The sequence below is a fragment of the Diabrotica undecimpunctata genome, chromosome 5 (assembly GCF_040954645.1).
Source record: "Diabrotica undecimpunctata isolate CICGRU chromosome 5, icDiaUnde3, whole genome shotgun sequence".
NCBI classification, from domain to species: domain Eukaryota; kingdom Metazoa; phylum Arthropoda; class Insecta; order Coleoptera; family Chrysomelidae; genus Diabrotica; species Diabrotica undecimpunctata.
Genome location: NC_092807.1, coordinates 97,284,848 through 97,292,946, shown reverse-complemented (window position 1 = coordinate 97,292,946; position 8,099 = coordinate 97,284,848).

Here is an 8,099-nt window from a genome sequence, read left to right as displayed (position 1 = left end):
ATAATGTATGAGTTTATATTGCTCTAAGTTATAACATTTTACCTAGATCGATCAATAATTTTTTTAGAAAATTCAAGAAATCGTGCTCTTAGTACATAAATTTTATTTTTGGTTAGCATTATTTCTTAGCAGACAGCTGTCAAAATTTCATGTACATTAATTACGTCAAGATCATAACCGTATCTGAAATGATTATAAAAATTCACCGTATGATTTTGAGTGATCGGCGGTAAAAGGTAACGTAGTAGTTGCGACCAAAGGGATTTCACAAGATTCAGTTAGCAGTGCGAATAAAAAATAAGTGTTTACTTTAAGAATTCAGTGATAGTATAAGTAAAATCTTAGATTCAGCTATAAGTTTAAGTACATTCTGAAAAATTTGTGAATAATATTTTGCTTATACTTATAAATGTATACTAAAAAATTTAAGTTTAAACTAACAAAAAGTACACAAATCTAAAAAAATTATAAAAACCGGCCGTATTCTATTTTTGTCAACAGATTTTTCAGTTTATTTAGATATTTATTACAATCATTAGCAGACACAAGTTTGTAAAATAGAATTTTTTATAACTGCACCGATTTATCTGAAATTTTTACAGTGGGTAGTAAATTACTCAAAAAACATAAGTTATATGGTGCCGATGAGTGCTTCTACCCCTGGGGTGGTTGGCATCCCATCTAGGGAGTTGAACTTTTTACACTCAAAATAACCCCGGGAATTGATAGAGAATCAAATTTTAAACAAAAAATGTCATATAAATTTTTTTCGCTAAATCAATACTTTTTGAGTTATACGCACTTGAAAAAGTAAACTTTTGGCAAAAAAATATCGGAAAATGGACATCTTTTTTGATAAAAACTCATACAACACTTTTTAAAGAGCTAGAAAAAACCTTTAAAATGAGCTATGTTAAAAGTCATTTCTATTAAAACAAAGCGAAATACGAAGGAAAGAATTTGAATTACTCTAGCGTTAAAAAAAAAAACGAGCAGTATAAGTAAGACTATTTCGATCAGAATTAAAATTAAACGTACCTATATCTTCTACAATTCATTTTTTTTAGTGTTATTTATAAGTTTTAAAAGTTTAGCCTGTTTAAAATGCGTATTTTTTGAAAAAACCATGTTTAAATTAAAAAATCTTTTTTTTTTTAATTATCTAAAAATTTACATTTTTTCAAAATAAATCTAAAACTATAAGAGATACGTGAAAAATGATTCAATACCAAAATGTAGTTTTCTTCTTAACAAAAATTTTGACTTTTTTATTTTTGTTGTAGCTCGAAAAATAATAGAGATATAGCCAATTGAAGTTTGAGATACAGCGGCTGACACACCTGTAATCAGCACTTTGGCCCTTTACTATTTAAAAGAAAGAATTTTAACATATTTTAATCTACTTAGTCTTGTAGCTTTTGAAATTACCTTCAAAATATTTTTTTAATGGACAATGTAGCTTAAAAATTAACGGAGTTATTCTAAAAAAATTTTGGAGCATGTTATTTATATTTTGGAGCATCAACTTATTTTCTGTATATATAAATGCTTTATTCAAGTATATTCGAAAAACTGGTAACAGACACACTAACACTCACACAAATATGTATATAATACATACATACATATATATATATATATATATATATATATATATATATATATATATATATATATATATATATATATATATATGTTATGTATATAATATACGCACCTCTGAACTGAACATTTGCTTCAGAGAACTAACGAACACAGGGAAGCGACACTTCTTTGAGTGTGCCAATGACAGGAGTGCCAATGACAGGAGTACTTCAGATCTCGAAGACATTTTAGAAGCTGGGAGATACTGTACATGAACAAAATGAATAAGGTCGAAGGTTATTCATTATTACTTGAACAAATGCGATACGAATCCTTTATTAAAGCCACAACTAAAAATAGTGCAGTTAAATTATCATCTCTTGTACCAACTGTAAGTGCCCTGGATGAGCATATCAAAACAGTTTATTTACAAACTCAGATATGGCTTGGAAACAAAGAGATTGATATAACGAATTGGGGATGGTACAAGAGTGATGATATTTTACAACCAATAAAAATGAAAAGTTCACCTGCACCAGAAGAACTATTAAAAATGATTTTTTGCAATTGCAAAAAGGGTTGCGGCTCAGCGTGTGGCTGTCGTAGACTAGGTCTATTTTGCAATGCTACGTGTGGAACATGCTCTGGCGACAATTGTCAAAACTGTCCTGCAATAGACGAAAAGGTGGAGTTAGAACACGACGAGAATGACGTTTCAGACAATGAATAATTTGATATATTGTAAATAATTTTTATTTTTGTAAATATATTTTGTATACTTTCTAATGTAAAGTATTTTCATGCATAATTTTTTACAATAAAAACATCATGACTATACTTAATTTTTTTATTTAGACATTTACCAAAGGGAAATTTGTTTCGTGAGCATAGAGGTGGTTTTTAAGGGTTGAAAATAAGCAACCAATCAAAAAATATTTTATTGATAAGAAAGGAATTTTTGAATATAAATGTACATTAAAAACTTTTGAAGTTGTTTAAAAAGATTTTTTTATATATTTTGACATAGGGGGTAGTTTTTAAGGGTTGAAGTGTTGCAATCAACCAAAATTATTTTATATAAGCAGAGAATTACATTGTAGATGATATAAATGCACTACAAAAGCGTTTGAACCTGTTAAACGATTTTTTACAATTATTTTTATTAAAAGGGGTGGTTTTTAAGATTATTTAAGGGTTGAGAATGTACACAATATCCATTATTATAATTGACAATATTTCAATTACCTAATTTAACACGATTTAGATCCATAAAATGCTTTAATATAAATTTTTTTTAAGATAAGCCTAATTCCAAATTTTTAGCAAAATCAAAATGGCTGTAGCCAATGCGGATGAATCAATCGCAAGTAAAATAAAAAGAAATCACAAAAACGAGTGGATGACGGAAGAGATACTTGAGCTAATGGAGCAGCGCCGACAGTACAAAATACATCAGAACCAACGTAAATACAATGAAACTCAACGTACGATAAGAGCAAAAATTAAAACCGCAAAGTAAATCTGGATGAAAGAGCATTGTGAAGAATTAGAATCACTACAAGAAAAGGGGGACAGCTTTGGACTACACAAAAAGGTTAAAGAAATTTCGAATATATACAAGAAACACCACGAGACAAACCTGAAAAATGATCAAGGCGACTACGTACATACCCAGGAAGAACTAGATAAAATCTGGACAGATTATGCTTCGTCCCTCTTTGCAGACGACAGACCGAATCTGCCAACTACTAACCTATCTACAGAAACTTTGTCCGGTCCTCCGATTATTCGCGCCGAGGTGGAGTACGCTATAAAAATAGCAAAACTGGGCAAGGCCCCTGGACCGGATGGCATTACTACGGAAGCCCTAAAACTGTTAGATGATGACAACATCGACACCCTGGTAACAATCTTCAATGCCATATATGACACCGGCCACATTCCAACGGATTGGCTTTGTTCAACCTTCATAATGATCCCTAAATCACAAAGAGCGACAAGGTGCAAGGACCACAGACTGATTAGCTTGATGAGTCATTAACTTAAAATATTTCTTCGCATACTCCACACAAGAATGTTCAGAAAACTAGAAGAGCTGAGTGGCGAGACACAATTTGGTTTCAAGAAGGGACTCGGGGCGCGCGAAGCATCATTCTGCTTGAATACCCTGGTACAAAACTGTATGGACCAACGAAAATATATAGTCATCACATTCCTCGACTACGAAAAAGCTTTTGACACCGTAAACCACGATGAAATAATAAAAATGCTACACAATGCTGATATTGATGAGAAAGATATAAGAGTTATCCAGAATCTCTATTGGAATCAAAAGGCACGTGTGAGGCTGAACAAATCAACAAACACAGAGGAATTCGAAATTTTACGAGGGGTGCGACAGGGGTGTATTTTGTCTCCTATGCTGTTCAACCTCTATGTGGAGAATGTTTTTGCAGAGGCACTTGAAGGCACTGATTGTGGTATAAAGGTCAACGGGTACCCGATAAATAACATTCGTTACGCTGACGACACCGCAATAATCTCAGATAACGAACATGATATGCAGTTGAGACTAAATAAAATAAACACCACAGGAAAAACATATGGCCTGAAGATAAATGCTGGAAAAACAAAATGCATGACAATAAGAAAGGGCGCATTTTTCAGAGTACAACTGCACGTAGATAATGCTCCAATCGAGCAAGTGAAAACAGTCAAATACTTGGGAATGATGGTGAATGACCAATGGGATCCTCAACAAGAAATAAAATGCCGTACCGAACAAGCAAGACAAGCTTTTCTTAAATTTAAACCGCTACTTTGTAACCGCAATCTTTCCTTCAATCTCCGTTACAGAATGGTTATGTGCTATGTATGGTCCATATTGTTATACGGCATGGAGACATGGACGTTGAAAATATCTTCCATTAACAAGTTGGAAGCCTTCGAAATGTGGACCTTGCAAAGAATGTTCCGCATACCATGGACAGATAGGGCGAGAAACGAGGAAGTCCTAAGAAGAGCAAATACTGAGAGAGAATTGCTCAGCTTGATCAAGGCACGAAAGATTGGATACCTGGGCCACATCCTGAGAGGGGAAAAATACGCAATCCCTCAACTAATTATCCAAGGAAAGATTGAGGGCAAGAGAGGAGTAGGTCGCAAACAAATGTCGTGGCTGCGAAATATAAAGAACTGGACAGGCGTAACTAACACTGGCGAACTTTTGCATGCCGCAAAAGACAGACGTCTGACCTTAAGATAATTCGCCAACGCACTATAGGTGCACGGCACCATAAGAAGAAGAAGCAAAATCGATTCAGTTATAAAAAATTTAGAGGTATTGACCTCTTTTCCTCCACAGTGACTGGAGTAAAAGTGTTGAAAATGTGTTCCGAGTACGACAGTGAATCTCTTGACTCCGAAGTCGGTGAAGAACAAAGTGGCAATTTGCGCTTCATAGAGGCTTTATCTAATCAAAAAGTTTTATTTGATAAATCGCAGTTGCCAATAAAAAATAAGGAAATTTCCTTAATTAAAATGCATCAATCATACCAAACGATTTATGGCAAAAGTGTTAATGTAAAACAATTGAAAAAAAAAAAGATTCAAAATATGAAAAACGAATTGAAAAAGAAAACAGATATGAAAGCAACTGGAAATAAAAAAAATATTTTGAAAGATTGGGAAAAAATTGCTGGACATTATAGATAAAGATGAGAAAAACCAAACATTGCATAAAATTCCTGGAGCGGCGACAACGGGATTGAAGCCATTGGAAAATGTAGAAATGCAAAAACCAGCGAAGACAAGGCACGTTTTAATCAGACCTCCTCCCTTTCCTCTTATATTACACCATCACAAGCAAAAAGAAATAAGCTGGAAGGGCAAGAAACAGATGAGACTAAAAAATTATGCACAACAGATCTACAAAGACTGGTTCTTCTTGAGCAGTTAAAATTTACGCGCATGCAGATCGAGCGAGAATAACTTTTATTGAACAAGCTACGTCAAAGTCTACCCGAAACCCAAGGTCACGAAAGCGAAGGTCCCGAAATTTCAACTTCTTTATATTTAGATAAAATATATACAATGTTATAAATTATGAAATATGATATATTTTTTAAGGTACACACCCTGTACCCTGTTTTCTGTTATAGTATTCGTCTCCATGCTCAGATGGTTTCGGAATTCTTATATGTGTACAATCAACAGCACCAAATGCACAAGCAAACTGATACTTAGCACTCCACTCTTGTTGTGCTTCAGCAATGTTATTTAAAGGAAAACGTAACCAAATATGTGATTTTTGAATTATTTTAGTCAAAACAAATTTCACAGTTTTATTCACTGTTGTTCGATGAACACCTTCATCCTTGCCAACTCCAATTTAAAATCCAGGATCACTTAAAAATCGAAGAAATATCTGCATTTTTTGTCTGGGATTTAATGCTCCTCCTCTTGTTTCTCCAGTGTCTTCAAGGAAATTTTCTGCTAACTTCTTCTTCTTCTCGTGCCACTCCTAGCGGAGATTGGAAATCATCATGGCCGCTGCGACTTTGTTAGCAGCGCGCCTAAAAAGTTCAATCGAACTACACCCGAACCATTCACGTAGATTACGAAGCCACGATATTTTTCTTCTTCCCACACTTCTTTTGGCCTTATTTTTGCCCTGCATGATATTTCTTAAAAGTTCGTACTTTTCACCTCTCACAATGTGCCCCAAGTATTCCATCTTTCTAGTTTTTATCTCATTTAGAATTTCGCATCTTTTGTCTAAAGTTTGGAATACTTGCGTGTTAGTGACGCGGTCCATCCATGATATTCTGAGAATGCGCCTATAGCACCACATCTCGAAAGCTTCGATGTTTTTTGTGGTCAACTGTTTTAGTGTCCAAGCCTCTACTCCATAAAACAGGGTAGAAAAGACATAACACCGCAGCATTCGTATTCGTAACTTTATATTGATATCACGATTGCAAAAGAGTTTGCGCATTCTATTAAAGACTGATCTAGCGATTTCTATTCTACATCTAATCTCTTTTGTTTGATCAGTATCGTCTGTGATCCAAGCACCTAGATATTTATAACAGGACACACGCTCAATCGTTGTATTGTCTATTACAAGATTAGCTCTGATGTTTTGCTAACTACTCCACATTAATTCTCGAAAAACGATATAAATTATGATATTCCTCATCCCGAGACTCACTTCGTTGGGAATAATATTTTCGACGTCTGATGTTCATAAAGTGAGCCATTTTTAAACGTGTTCGATTGAAGTTCTATACAAGACTAATTTTTAAGCTGCACATTACCTGGCTTGAAAAATTCAAAGTTGTTACTTTAAAATTTCAGTAAATGCTGTATTTTATTCGCATCTAAATAAGCTTTTACCACAAAAAGACAGAACATACTTAAAGCAAACAGAATAAACTTATGTTTAAGCTACGACTTAATATTATTCACAAAAATGTTAGCTTTTGCCACGAAAAAGGTACTTTAAGTGCATACTACAATTTTATTTACACTGCCCACTATGTACAATTTAATAAAATACAACAAATTATAATAAACCAAAGATTCCGCAACGTTATAGAATCGAGTAAAGCTTATTCAGGGGCACATATAGCAAGTGACCAGAACCTGTTTTAGAAGACATACAACTTAAATGAAAGAAAATAAAAAAAGCCACAGAAACACCTTAAATTACTCTAAAAAGATTAAAAGAAACTGATCTCTACTAACAGGCCAAAGAACAAAAACACAAGAGAGTTCAGAAAACAGAAAGACTAGGACAACGTAATGCTACAGAAAAATCGAAAGAGTGAAAGAAAATCCTGAGAAACATTATGCAACAACAACTGGAGGGCGATACATCCAATAAAAGCAAACAATGACAAAGAGAAGTAATAAAGTTATTGATATCGTAAAGAAGAAAATAAAAAAATAAAAACGAACAACACTACAGAAGCTTAAATAATACAATCAAACAAAAAAATCAAAGAAGCGAAGGAGTTGTGGCTATCAGAAAAATATTTAAAAATAAAAAGGTTAGAAAAACGACATGACAGCTTCAACATATACTTGAAAATTAAAGAAATAGCTGGCAGATACAAAAAAGATGTATTGGACAACATAATGGACAATTTAAATAATAATTAAAAGTGAAGAGAAAATACATAGATGGGAAGAATACATAAAAGAGCTATTTGAAGAAGATGAAAGAATTGAGATCATAGAACCAAGAAGCAGAAATGGATATTATATAATTACCAAAGGGGAAATTTAAAAAGCTCGAAATTGTATAAAAGATTGTTAAAGCCATGGTACCGGATGAAATACATACAGAAGTCTTAAGACTACTAACAGAGAATCACATTGATATACTAGTAGAATTATTTAATGAAATTTACTATATCGAAAAAATTCCAAAAGAATGAAAAGAATATCACACTACAAATTTATACCAATATTAGAAAGTTGGTGCGACAAATTGGCAATGATTTAACAGA